This window comes from Lissotriton vulgaris, chromosome 4_1, assembly GCF_964263255.1.
Source record: "Lissotriton vulgaris chromosome 4_1, aLisVul1.2, whole genome shotgun sequence".
NCBI classification, from domain to species: Eukaryota; Metazoa; Chordata; class Amphibia; order Caudata; family Salamandridae; genus Lissotriton; species Lissotriton vulgaris.
In genome coordinates, this window is record NC_141691.1 from 891,278,144 (window position 1) to 891,292,723 (window position 14,580).

Genomic DNA, 14,580 nt, shown 5'->3' on the forward strand with positions numbered 1-14,580 from the left:
GCATTAAACAAACTTTAGAAATTCACTGAAAGAAAGCAAAGGTTACAGTGAAATTATAGTAAAGCTCACATTTCACTCGTACAAAACCAGTGAAATTCAGCAGTTCTCAGTTAACTATAACTTACGCCCCGCAATGCACTGCTTATAGGCGTGAGTAATATATCACTCATGTTGAGTCCCAAGTTTGCTGACAACAACCTGGTTGAAGTGTTGACAGCCTGTCTGAGCTCTGCAGATCCTTGCCCGAGCTAGTTATTATTCTCAAAGTAATCGTTGCCACAGATATACATGTTTGGATTTCATTTATTAGCTCGTAAACTACTGAACAGATTTACACCAGATAACAAAAAGCACAACCTGTGGACCAAAAGCTAGCTTAGTCCCCTATGTGTAAAAGCAATGCCGGCTCCTGCAGGAGGCGAGAAACCGGCAGGGACCGCGGGGGCCTTTAGGTTTCCCCCTTGGTCCCCAACATGAGAAACTGGGTGCCCTGGTTCGGACCAGGCTACCCAGTACTGAGGCCAGGCCTGGGGTATGGGGTCCCAGGGCTGAAATCAGCCCGGGAGGCGGGCTGCGCCTCCTTTCTCAACCACTTCCTGGTCAACTACTGGTTGGAGGATGAAGCCCACTTTACTCCTGAAGGACTTTGGGAGCCAAGAAGCCCTCCTGGTACCTCCTGTTAGTTCTACACAGCGGGATTCCTTAGAGGCCACACCCCCTTGCTCCACCACTCTTCAAACGCGACTATTGCTTAAAAAGCCTTAGAAATTCACTGAAAAAACAAGGTTACTGGGATGTTCTAGTTAGGAATTAGTATTTACCCCACTTTAAAAATTCACAGAAAAAACAATGACTACAGGGACGTTCTAGTTAGACTCAGATTTCACTTGTACAAAACCAGTGAAATGCAGCAGTTCTAGTTATCTGAGCTAACTCAAACTCGTGCCTCCCGCAATGCACTGCTTATAACTTCATATATTACATCACTCATGACATTGTCAGTGACATCACTCATGAAATCTCAAATTACGTCACTGATGTCATCATCCACAGAATCACTGACGCACTCATTCACACCCCCATAGAACCTTACATGCACCCACTCCACCATTCACAAACCCATTCACTGACCCATACCAGTACTTGCACACGACTCACTGATTCATAGATCTACACACACATCCACTCCCTCACCCACACAGCCACTGACATATCCACTCATACAACCACTCACACACTGAGTCAGTCACCCATAGAGCTACTCACACACCTAGTCACTCCCCCATAGTCATTCACACATCCACTTACTCACCCATATCTCTCTCTCTCTCTCTCTCTCTCTCTCTCTCTCTCTCTCTCTCTCTCTCTCTTTCTTTTGTTGGGACTTTTGCAGTTTATTTTATTTGCATACGGGTAAAGGACATGCATAGTGGGAACCTAGCTACAAAGCAACAGAGCATGTCTGTGATGTGTTTTCTCTGTAATTAGGAAATGTTGTTTAATTGGTGTATATTGTGTTGTCATGATGTAATTGATGCTTCTGTCCGTGACAAATTAAGGAAGAGCCAGCTTGTGACATGTTCACCAAAACATTACTAGTTCATTAAGAAGAAGAATTTAATTTCGGGTTTATGAATGAATACCAGGCGTAAGTGAAGAACGAATGGAAGGCGAAGGCGACAACATCAATAGTGTGCGAGGTGAAGCAGTGATGAGAGCAATTATGGGGTGAGTCTGTATAGCTGGGAGTGATTGAGAATGGATGGGAGTATGGTTAACGTGATAGTGTGGATTCAGTGATGAGAGAATAGATGGAAGCAAAAGATTGGGGAGAGGAGAGGTGAGAGTTTATTAATGAGGAAGACGAATGGCTGAGTTAGCACTTGAAATTCAGCAGCACATACAGCATGGAAAACAAAAATATTGAGTGCTAACTTGTTTTGGTTGTTTTTTGGTACAAAACGTGATTTTACGTTTCTTTGTACAGCTGTTTTTTTAACTAACCTGTAATTGATGGGTCCTAAAATCGTGTATTGATGCCTGCAATATTTGGTTTGGAAATTTACTCGCTCATGTAGCACAGGACATTTTTGGTTGTTTTTTGGTACATAACGTGATTTTACGTTTCTTTGTACAGCTGTTTTTTTTTTTTTTTAACTAACCTGTAATTGATGGGTCCTAAAATCGTGTATTGATGCTTGCAATATTTGGTTTGGAAAATTACTCGCTCATGTGGCACAGAACATTTTTAGCGTCCTGGAAGGTAGAATAAAAGTAGGTCTGTCAGCAAAAATGGTAAATAAGATTTTATGTCACTTTATTTGCAACATGTGAATGTTGCTTGTTCTGGAGAACGCATGTAGAGTAATTTGTTCTGAAGAACAAGATACATTTCTGTGAAACTGGAGGAACTATCCCATCAAGCTTTAGTATTCATGTCATCAGTTCTCAAAGTAAAAATAATTTCAAGAGAGTGGACTTTGGATCAGCTCCCTTCAGCTTTTGGCTTCCTTGGTTCAGCCTTTGACCGCCATAGTTTGATGGGTGTTGTCATTCTAGTGTTGGATCAACCACTTCCACCTTTCTGATGTAACAAGGGTAATGGTGTTTACTGTAGTGACCATTTTGAAACTAGGTTACAATGTCAAGTTTGGCACCATATTAATTTCTGCTTGCTGCTACAGTACAGTATTCATTCATGGAGGGCAAACATTGATGAATTGGCATTGTAATAGCTTAGGAATCAAGGTAGGTTTGAAATACCCCATCTGTGAAGCCCCCTTTTCTACCATGGCAGCCAAGTATTGTCACAGTGCTACTTGTACCAATGTAGACAGTGGAAACTGGACCAAGGAGTAAGAGCTACTGCCCTGCTAAAATGTCAGTCTCCTGTTACTTGAAGGAACGCTTCACTAATCTCACCTCCCTTTTGGTTAGTGTGGCCTACATATATCAGGAGATGCATCATCCTCATTATTAATAAGGATCCCAGGCAAAAAAAAACTATTCTAAAGTTAGACACCTTCCCATGTTAAGAGACAAATTGAAACTTTTAATAAAAGAGTAATCTGAATAGTTAGGCTTATACTCATCTCACTGTATTTCCTCTTATTTTTTAGAGCGAACATACTTGACAGTCCAAGCTGAGTGGTTGCAAAATACCTTCATCCTGTCCGTTGCTTACCATTATTCTTTATTTTTGCTCTCAAATGTTTTGTTCTTATTCAATGGATTCTCGTATCCTACACAGTCCATTTTTAACACACCCAAATCCGCATTGGTACGGCAACTACTGTACACTATAGGTCTGTTACATTTCGGCAGGCTTGACATGCCAAAATGTTATGATTGTGGAGATAATGAACACATCCGATAATTATCGAACACATTTAACAAACCAATATTTATCTCCATGCTATAAATAACTTTCAAATTTTAAGTCTGACCCTTGCGCAAACAGGGGTTTACACATGGGTCGAAATACACTTACCCATGCGTAATCAGACCCTCATCATCCTATCAAATGGATTTTATGCTTTGACGTCACACACATGCTCCTGTCTGGTATCCCAGCGTTCTGTTGTGAGTTTACCAAGAACTTGCAGGAGCTTATAGCCCATCCATTGCTTACCATTGGTTGGCTTTGTTGCTCTCATTTGCTTATTTCTTATTGAATAGTTTTCCTTGTCCAAGCTTTTCCATCTTGTGTATGTCCCTTCCTTGTAGCATACCCTCTTTATCGTCCCTTTGATTTAATTGCTTCTATCCTTCCATTTCTCACTGTTAGGGAATTACTTTTTTTCTTTTTGGGTAAGCACTTCATATGAGTGCATGTGTTTTCCAGCTCTCTCCCTCATGCTCTTCTTCCCCTTCCAAATACCTGCCCCCATGACCTGTGTTGCTAGCTCTCTCGCATGTGCTTTTTCCCTGCCAACCCCTGTGCTCCATGTTGCTGCCTCATTCTTGTGCTGCTCCTCCACTCCCTGTTTCTTTCTTCCACCAGTTCCTCGGATGCCATCTCAGGGGTGTGGAATTTATTAAAATATCTACTTGTCCATGGGGCAGGTTGCTTCATAACTCTACTTGTCCTGTAACAAAATCCACTTGTCCCTTTGGTGCCATGTAGTGCTGTCACAAATTATGGCAGCAATCTCATTATATAAGAGCTCTTAAATAGCCTCTCTGATTATGCCAGGGCATATACCATAGTAGTGTATCAATACTAGTAATCATCTTATGTTGCCACGTTTCCGCAGATCTACATACTGGGACTTATGATGGTGGTAAGCAGTTGTTCCAGGGTTGGAATGCCCTTTTGAGTCTGTGCAAACCTACTAACTTGCATATTTTAAGGGTTTTCAACAAATTTTCTCTCATCTTTCTCATACTGAGAAATGTTGGAAATTTACTCCTGAGTGGCAGACGTAAACCTTCTTTCAGAGTTGGAAAAAAAAGTAGTTGGAGGGAAAATGAACTTTCAAACATCCAGGTTTTCACATGAGCAAATCTACACATGCTTATTTGCTCATGCTAAAATGCAGTTCACAAACATTTTGTAGAAGTACTATTTCTTGCCCTACTAATGTAAATTCTTGTGAATTCACCAAAGCCATATACCAAAGGTGCACGTTTGAGACTTTCTTTTTTACATTGGGCCCCTAATTTGGTCTGGCGTTAACTATGACCTATTGTGTTTAATAAATTTCTCTCTCTCTCTCAGTATTGGCTGGCTTCACTGTGAGTGACAGCATTCTGCTCTTTCGCAAGGAGCATATCAGTACACAAAGTAGTTTTGTTCAGTTCTAGTAACTAATGTGGCAGTGTGTGCTTTTTGAGACCAAAAACAATTTTTGTGTTTGCCAATGTTTGTTATAATGGTGAGGGCCAAGCAGCTCTCACATCAATAAGGTTTTACAAAAGCCATACCAAAACAAGTCACGTATTGCCAAAACTAAAAAGCTGAGCACCAATGTCAGACCTACTGGCTTTGCCAAGGCTTGTTTATTTTTGTTTCCCATAATCTTATTGAAACTGGTTACAAGAATTTTCCAATATTAATATTTTTGAGAAATACTAGCATGCATCAACACATTTTACTAAATGATGCTGCAATGAAATGGTACCTGAAATTTTACAGTAGTTTAGCAGAATGTTTTCTTCCCTACTTCCATTTTTTAGGAACATTTTATATTGAAAGCAAAGAAACCGTAACCTTGCTTTCAAGCTTCTGAAATATTTGCATCTAATCAGAGAGCATTCAGTGAGCATCATGCATAGCCTCATGTTGCTAAACTTTGAAACCGTGTGTACACATTTTCATTCTGGAACCACTGTCAGTAGTGCAGTCAGAACGTACATTTACTTAGAGCGCTCACCCTAATAATAAAGGCTTTCAATTAATGAACCATAAATACAAGTTTGAACAGCATTAACACATGCACACAAATATTAACTTAACTACAGGCAGTACCCTTCCCTGATCCTTAATGTGGTACTGCAAACTGGCAGCCAAAGGGTTTGTGCGTCAGGGGGTTGGGCCTACTTGCCCCAAGGACAAAATACACATTAAAACTTGTTGCCCTTGACCCCAAACAATATGTCCTGGGAGTCGGGCTATAGGAATTCCACATCCCTGCATCTGCATCTTTTTGTTTTTTAATTATTTTATTTTTCATTTATTTGTTTTATGTTGAAGGGAAACCGTGCAGCAAATTGCTTTTCTACTTCTTTTTTAATTTTTAGGTCGAGCCTAGAGCAGCGCATGAGCTGCTGCTCGACCTTTAGTAAGGGGGTTTTCAAAAGAGCTGCTTGCTGGCCTCAAGTGCGCAGCAGCCATGTGTTTCTGTCAAGGCTCATTAAGCCTTGTTTGCCTCTCTCCGCCTTGCAAATCCCCCCCACCCCCATTCTGGTATCTGGGGAGTTGTGAGCACATTCTTTCATCCTTCACACAGTGATGAGCAGAGGAGCCATCTGGCTTTCCTCTCTCGTCATGGTGTGCGCGCGATCACTTTCACTTTACTTTCAGGGCCATTGCTTGTTATTAGGTTGGAGCCCGCACGTCATGTTTAAATGTGGCATTTGAAACAGCCCGCGTGGGGTGATGGGCGCAGTTAAGTGCTCCTGGAGAAGTCACTTCTTTCTGCAACACACTTCCTTTAACCCCACAGAGAATTCCCCAATATTCAAAAAATCACTGAAAACTCGCAATCCCTTAGCATACCAGACCTCCGTCTTCTGGACTTCTGGATGCTACTTCATCGCAGTTTCACACAAGGCATCCGTGCAGTGAGATTGTGTTTTCAGTTGACTTACATACCTGTTTGTAATGAACATAATAGTGTGGCATAAACCATATATAGAGATGTATGTCATTATCCCCGTTGTTGATGGATGTTGACACCAATTGACCCCCCGCAGGCTTTGCTACATGTGAGTCATAGTCCCTTCTCTACACTGCACAATGGTAATAACCTATCACTCTGCGGACATGAATGCATAACATAATGGCAACGTTGTTTATTCACACAAGCACATAGACCTGTAGCATTCATCATTTCATCACTTTCTCCACTGCGGAGGAGGGTGGGCGCTTATAACTATAACAGAGATAGCCCTACTACAGAACTGGAGTTACAGTTAAGAAACTACTCCTTCTGTAGTAGGGGATCTCTGTGTATAGTCATAATCTAGTGAATAGAATGGCAAGCCCATCCAAAAACAACCCGGCAGTGGAGAAAAAGACAACACCACTATTATGCGAACGAATTTCGCAGCGAAGCCTGTCCGACCTGAGCATCTGCCCTGGCATCAGAGTCCAGATAGTAATGCTTAGCAAAGGTATGGACAGACTTCTAAGTGGCAGCCTTGCAGATCTCTGCAATGGGAACATTACGATGCAAAGCAGTAGTGCCCGCTTTGCCCCTGGTGGAATGAGGCTTAGGCTTACCCTCTAAGGTCTTATTCGCTTTCTGATAACAAAGCTGGATACACGATACAATCTACCTAGAGATAGATTGCTTTGAAGTAGCCAGACCAGTCCTAACCGACCCATAGTTGACAAACAATTGGTCGGATCTGCGAATGTCTTTGGTCTTATCCAGATAGAATTTCAACACCCTTCTAAAATTCAGGGAATGAAGAGACCTTTTCGCTGGAGTGAAAGAATTCTGGAAAAAAGTTGGTAAAGTTATCGTCTGATTAACATGAAAATCACAAATCACCTTGAGAAGGAACTTAGGGTGAGTACGCATAACAACCTTAGCAGCATGAAACTCAGTATTAGGTTCTTGGCAACATAACGCCTGAATCTCACTCACCCTGCGAGCCGATGTAATGGCCACGTGGAACGCCGCCTTCCAAGACAGGTGCTGCAGTGAAGCCTTGTGAATAGGCTCGAAAGGTTCCTTCATCAGCCTGGACAGCACCACATTCAGTTCCCATGCCAGCGAAGGAAGTCAAACAGGGGGGTACACCTTCTTCAATCCTTCCAAAAAATCCTTAATCACAGGGATCTGGAAGAAGGACGTCTGCGAAGGGTATTTTCTGTTTGCAGTCAATGCAGCCAGATGAACCTTAATGGAATGGAAATTAAGGCCAGACTGAGCCAGATGCAGAAGATATGGAAGGATGACCTCCTCCTTGCAGGTCGTAGGATCATATTTCTTAGACATGCACCAGATGCAGAATCTCTTCCATTTGGAAGCATAAGAGGTCCTAGTAGACTGCCTCTTAGCCTCCTTCAATATGTCCATGGAATCCTCACGAAGATTTAAGTGGCCATATTGCACTATCTCAGGAGCCATGCCGCCAAACTCAACGACGAGAGGTTGGGGTGCACCATCTGCCCCCCGTAATTCGTGAGAATGTCCGGCCGACACGGCATCCGAGGCAGGATCGAGCAATGAAGCCGGTCCGTGAACCACCACTTCCCAGGCCATTCTGGAGCAATGAGGATCATCCGCGCCCGGGACTGGGCCAGCTTGATGAGCACCGCCGGAATCAGGGGAATGGGGGGAAAAGCGTACAGAAAGCTTTTCGACCAGTTGATCCAGAACGCGTTCCCCAGAGTCCCCAGTTGGTAATACCTCGAGGCGAAGTCGCGGCATTTGCTGTTTTCGGCGGTGGCGAACAGATCCACGTCTGGAGTGCCCCACACGACGAAGATGTCTTCGAGCACCTCGTCATTTATGACCCACTCGTCTTTTTCTTGCAGCAACCTGCTAAGGGCGTCCCCCTGAATATTCTGAACACCGGGCAGATGAGTCGCCGTTATCGTCAGTCCTCTGGCTAGCAGCCAGTGCCAGATTGCCTGCGCCTCCTGTGACAGTGTGTGCGATCTCGAGCCCCCTTGCTTGTTGAGGTAATACATCTTGGTCGTATTGTCCGTCTGTACAAGCAAGGAACTGGTCTGGAAGGACGGAAGAAAGGCCTTCTGTGCCAAGTGCACAGCTCTGAGTTCCAAGAAGTTGATGTGATACGTGGACTCCGCCGGAGACCACCGTCCTTGGATCTGCAGATGGTCTGAATGCGCTCCCCAGCCCAGGAGAGACGCATCCGTCACAATAGTCCGAGTCGGGATATCCTTGTGGAAATAAACCCCTCTGAGTAGATTCTCTGCCGAGCACCACCATCTCGGGGATTGTTGGGCGTGAAGGGACAACTGAATCCGGTCGTCTCAACCCACTTTCCTCTGGTCCCACTGGTCCTCCAAACATTCCTGTAGCGGCCTCATGTGTAGGTGCGCGTGTGGAATGAGGAAGATACAAGAGCCCATCGATCCCAGTAGAGAAGACACTGTCTTCACTGTTGTAGATGTAGCTGCTATGAGAGCCTGAGCCTTCCGAAGGATGGTTAAGTGTCTCTCCTCCGAAGGAGACACGCTTGCCGACAACGTATTGATGGAGGCTCCCAATTACTGCAGGCACTGCACAGGAATCGGGACAGACTTGGACAGATTAATGTGCAACCCCAGACTGTTCAATAGGACGTCCGTCCTGTTTAAGTGCAACTGCGCTTCTTGGAAGGTGGAGGCTTTGATCAACCAATCATCCAGGTACGGGTAGACAAACACCTTGTTCTTTCTCAGGTGCGCTACCACCACAGCCATGCATTTCGAAAAAGTTTTGGGCGCAGACTTCAGTCCAAACGGTAGTACGGTGTACTGATAGTGATTGGTGCAGACTAGAAAGCGTAGTAACTTCCGATGTTTCCGTGCAATGGGCACATGGAAGTACGCATCTCGCAGATCTATTGCGCACAGCCAGTCTCCCCTCTGCAGCTGAGGATAGATCTGGTTCAAAGACAGCATGCAAAACTTTTCCCTGCAAATCCACTTGTTTGCTTGTCGCAAATCCAGAATGGGCCTGAACTCGTTCTGGTCATCTTCTGTACTAGGAAGAAGCCTGAGTAAAGACCCTTTCCCCTTTGAGACAGAGAGACGTCTTCTATCGCCCTTTTTTAGGTCTCGCCTGTCGATGCGCATGCGCATCGAGCAAGCGAGACTATTGCGAGTTATCCACTCTTTATCTGCACTGCAAGGAATCGTGGCGATTCCTTGCAGTGCACGATAAATTTAAGGTCAATGCGCATGCGCATTGAGCTTATGCGCATGCGCATTGACCTTAAAAGCGCGTGCGCGTGCACGTCCGTCTTTGTTAACCCCTCCGCCCCCTCCCGCCGTGTCGCATTTCTCCTCCCCCTCCCCTCTCTTCCTTCCGTCTTCCTGCCGTGTCGCACCTCTCCCCTCTCCGCCCCCTCCCCTGCCCTCCGTCTTTGTTAACCCGCTCCGCCCCCTCCCGCCGTGTCGCATTTCTCCTCCCCCTCCCCTCTCTTCCTTCCGTGAATCAAGCGGTATGGTGGAAGTCTGGCTGCGGCCAGACGCAGAGAACTGAAGCCTCTCTTGTCGCCTGCGTCCTGGAAATATTTTATTTCACGGCTACGGTTGGACCCCCATCAAAACTTGGACGAGGTATGAATTCCTTGGCGTTAAACGAGGTGGAAATATGCACAGCCATTTTGTTTGTGTTGGCCATCATAAAGATGGCCCAAACCTCCCAATGCTCTACCGGGAACACTGTCCAATGCAAGGCGCGTGCTACTGACCAGCCAGAAGCAAGCACGCTTAGGTGTCGCATCCACAGACCAGCCGTCATCCGCACTAAATCACTGGAGGGAAATATATTACCCTGACTGACCCTGCTCTGAATCTAGATCCAGGCAAGTGTATCACCTTGCCATTAAAAGGCAAACATTGCATAAACTTATGAGAACTATAGAGCGGGGTAGAGCTAAAACCTGGAAAGCACAGTTCTCAGAGGGAGTCCAGAAGTTTACTCCACAAAAGAGGTCTGTGAATTCTACTGTGAGAAAGAAAACTCACTACTCGCTTAATTCAAACCAAGCCAAACAGTAATGGTGGCAAATTAAATTCTGCAACCGTTTTCCGGGTACAAAGGACTTTGCACCATGGCGAACTTGCTTTTTTAACCTAAAAACCCATAAAACATACATAAAGTGAGGACAATGGTGGGTATTGAATTTCCGTGCAACATTAAAAGCGAAAACAATTCCATAAGTAGTGAGACATTTTTTATAACTGCCCTTCTTGATGGCTTTGCCTCCTTGCTCTGACCTCCCGCCGTGTCGCATTTCTCCTCCCCCTCCCCTCTCTTCCTTCCGTCTTCCTGCCGTGTCGCACCTCTCCCCTCTCCGCCCCCTCCCCTGCCCGCCCCCTCCCCTGCCCGCCGTGTTACGGTGAAAGGCTTGTTTAGTTTGCTGCCCCAGAAGTCGAACAGAGTTTGAGATTGCTCTGGTTGGTAAGCCTCCTTGTTTTCCAATTGCATGCTACCTTCATCATAGGGAGTCGCAAGTTTTTCTTTGGTTGTTCGATTGCTATATTTTTGCAGTCGGTGTTGGTAACTATATTTTGAATGTTTTAGAAATTGTGTAAATATCTACTAATACCGTTTCGCGCAGACGGTTGTCTCTAAAGGAAAGCGCTTGTCATTCTCACGCTCTCTTTTGGTAAAAGTTAACAAAAGAGTGAAAGTGTGCTCACCTTCGTAGAAGTGGTTGCAGTGCCAAAGTTTGAATGGGTTACTTGCATTGCTTTTTCCCCAAACCATTTTGTTGTGGTTTTGCACATTCAGGTGATGCTTTAGCTAGTAAATGTTCGTCTTCTATATATCTCTATGGTATATAACAGCATGGGAATTGACAACGACATATACTTTGTAGAACTAAGAACCCTAAACCATTATCCCGCACCGCCCCCCTCCACGGAATGTCCATGACTCGCTAGTACTTTCAATCACTTTTTGACGTAAATGATGCCTTTTTTATGTCTCCTCTTAAATGTTGGTTTTATGAAACCTTAAAAAGAATTAGGAAGACGTTTTACAGTGAACTTGGTTGTATAGTTAAGTGGTGATATTCCCTTGTCGCCTCCTCGTCGAAAAGGTTAAGAACGGATGTATAAAGTTGGGTTAATTCCTATATTCCCCGCGCATTGGATATGTTATTCACTGTATGCCGCCTATATACCGAAACAGTGTTTCCCTCCCCTCCTCACGTCTTTAGATTTAATAAGTAACGTTTTTTATATCAAGGAATAGGGGTAAAATAAAGCAAACTGTGTTTTTTATCTCGCTCTTGGGGCGAGGGGCCCTGACCCCTCTCTCACGGTCTTGTATGTTTTCCTTTGTTTTTCTTCACATATGGCGCTCAAAGGCCTGTTTACATTTCCAAAGTAGATAGTCTAGGTCCCCTGCAAGGCAGAGACATGCAAATCAGTTTCTCGATCTGCTGCAATAATTACTGGCAATTAAGGGCCTGGTTCTCCCTTCTTTGAGGGCAACTCTGCGACACTACGCCGCCCTCAACCCCTCACTCACTCACCCTCACTCACTCACCCTCAACCCCTCACCCTCACTCACCCTCACTCACTCACCCTCAACACCTCACCCTCACTCACCCTCAACCCCTCACCCTCACTCACCCTCAACCCCTCACCCTCACTCACCCTCAATCCCTCACCCTCACTCACCCTCAATCCCTCACCCTCAATCCCTCACCCTCAATCCCTCACCCTCACTCACCCTCAACCCCTCACCCTCACTCACCCTCAACCCCTCACCCACACTCACCCCCACTCACCCCCACTCACCCTCACTCACCCACACTCACCCACACTCACCCTCCCTCACCCTCCCTCACCCTCCCTCACCCTCCCTCACCCTCCCTCACCCTCCCTCACCCTCACTCACCCTCACTCACCCTCACTCACCCTCACTCACTCACCCTCAACACCTCACCCTCACTCACCCTCACTTACCCTCACTCACCCTCAACCCCTCACCCTCACTCACCCTCAACCCCTCACCCTCACTCACCCTCAATCCCTCACTCACCCTCAACCCCTCACCCTCACTCACCCTCAATCCCTCACCCACCCTCAACCCCTCACCCTCACTCACCCTCAACCCCTCACCCTCACTCACCCTCAACCCCTCACCCACACTCACCCCCACTCACCCCCACTCACCCCCACTCACACTCACACTCACCCACACTCACCCACACTCACCCACACTCACCCTCCCTCACCCTCCCTCACCCTCCCTCACCCTCCCTCACCCTCCCTCACCCTCCCTCACCCTCCCTCACCCTCCCTCACCCTCCCTCACCCTCACTCACCCTCACTCACCCTCACTCACCCTCACTCACTCACCCTCAACACCTCACCCTCAACACCTCACCCTCACTCACCCTCACTCACTCACCCTCAACACCTCACCCTCACTCACTCACCCTCAACACCTCACCCTCACTCACCCTCAACCCCTCACCCTCACTCACCCTCAACCCCTCACCCTCACTCACCCTCAACCCCTCACCCTCACTCACCCTCAACCCCTCACCCTCACTCACCCTCAATCCCTCACTCACCCTCAACCCCTCACCCTCACTCACCCTCAACCCCTCACCCTCACTCACCCTCAATCCCTCACTCACCCTCAACCCCTCACCCTCACTCACCCTCAATCCCTCACCCTCACTCACCCTCAACCCCTCACCCTCTCACCCTCAACCCCTCACCCTCAACCCCTCACCCACACTCACCCCACTCACCCCCACTCACACTCACTCACACTCACCCACACTCACTCACACTCACCCACACTCACCCTCACTCACCCTCTCTCACCCTCCCTCACCCTCCCTCACCCTCCCTCACCCTCACTCACCCTCACTCACCCTCACTCACCCTCACTCACCCTCCCTCACTCACCCTCACTCACCCTCACCCTCACTCACCCTCACTCACCCTCAACACCTCACCCTCACTCACCCTCAACCCCTCACCCTCACTCACCCTCAATCCCTCACCCTCACTCACCCTCAACCCCTCACCCTCACTCACCCTCAATCCCTCACCCTCACTCACCCTCAATCCCTCACCCTCACTCACTCACCCTCACTCACCCTCACTCACCCTCACTCACCCTCACTCACCCTCACTCACCCTCACTCACCCTCACTCACCCTCAACCCCTCACTCACCCTCACTCACCCTCACTCACCCTCAACCCCTCACTCACCCTCAACCCCTCACTCACCCTCAACCCCTCACTCACCCTCAACCCCTCACTCACCCTCAACCCCTCACCCTCACTCACCCTCAACCCCTCACCCTCACTCACCCTCAACCCCTCACCCTCACTCACCCTCAACCCCTCACCCTCACTCACCCTCACCCTCAACCCCTCAGCCTCACCCTCACCCTCACTCACCCTCAACCCCTCACCCTCAACCTCATGCTAAAGATTTACAAAAAAAAACATTAACAATTCTAAAAGCACTAACTCTAATGCTGCGAGACCTATTGCATTTCTAATGCTTGTCTTAACAGGGTATCGGCCTCTGCCTGGAGCTCGCGCAGTAGGAACTGCGAGCCGACCGCTGGAATTGCTGGAGGCGGGCTGGTGAAACGAAGACTGTATCCATTGCAAACAATATTCAGCACCCACTTGTCCTGAGTAATGTTACTTCAATCTGCCAAATAATGTTGAATGCTTTCACCCACCGGAGCGGGTAACGGATGAAGGGGAAGTAACAGCTCAGGGCCCAGACCCAGCCGGGCCTTTGGTCGGGGATGAAGCCTGCTGACCACCACGGCCCCTCTGGTGCTTTTGGAACAGGCGCCGCTGGAACTGCTGATGTTGCTGCTGTTGTTGTTGTCCAGCCTGGCGACCTTGCCCTCTACCTTGCGCCCCGTACCGTCTCTGGAACGAGCGGAAGGTCTTCTTCTGTTCCTTCGGCTTCTCCAATCAGACAGCCGTCAAGGTCTCCGCCACCGCGTTCATACGGGCCATCTCCTCGTCTGCGTGTTTTCCAAACAGGGTCCCACCAGAGAAAGGTAGATTGGCCACCCTCTGCTGCGCCTCGGGCTTCAAGGACGTCAAACGCAGCCAGGCGTGGCGCCTCAGGTTGACCCCATGGCAGTATCCGTGCGCTGCCAGGAGGGAGGAGTCCGCAGCCGAACTGATCACCTGGTTGGAGACCATCAGTCCTTCATTAAGG

At 47.4% G+C, this 14,580-nt stretch overlaps 1 protein-coding gene across 1 annotated transcript in view; it reads left to right on the forward strand.

Annotated features, from left to right (window-relative positions):
- RAB12 (RAB12, member RAS oncogene family) overlaps positions 1–14,580 on the forward strand; it is a 199,230-nt gene that overhangs the window by 39,665 nt on the left and 144,985 nt on the right. The window lies entirely within an intron of this gene.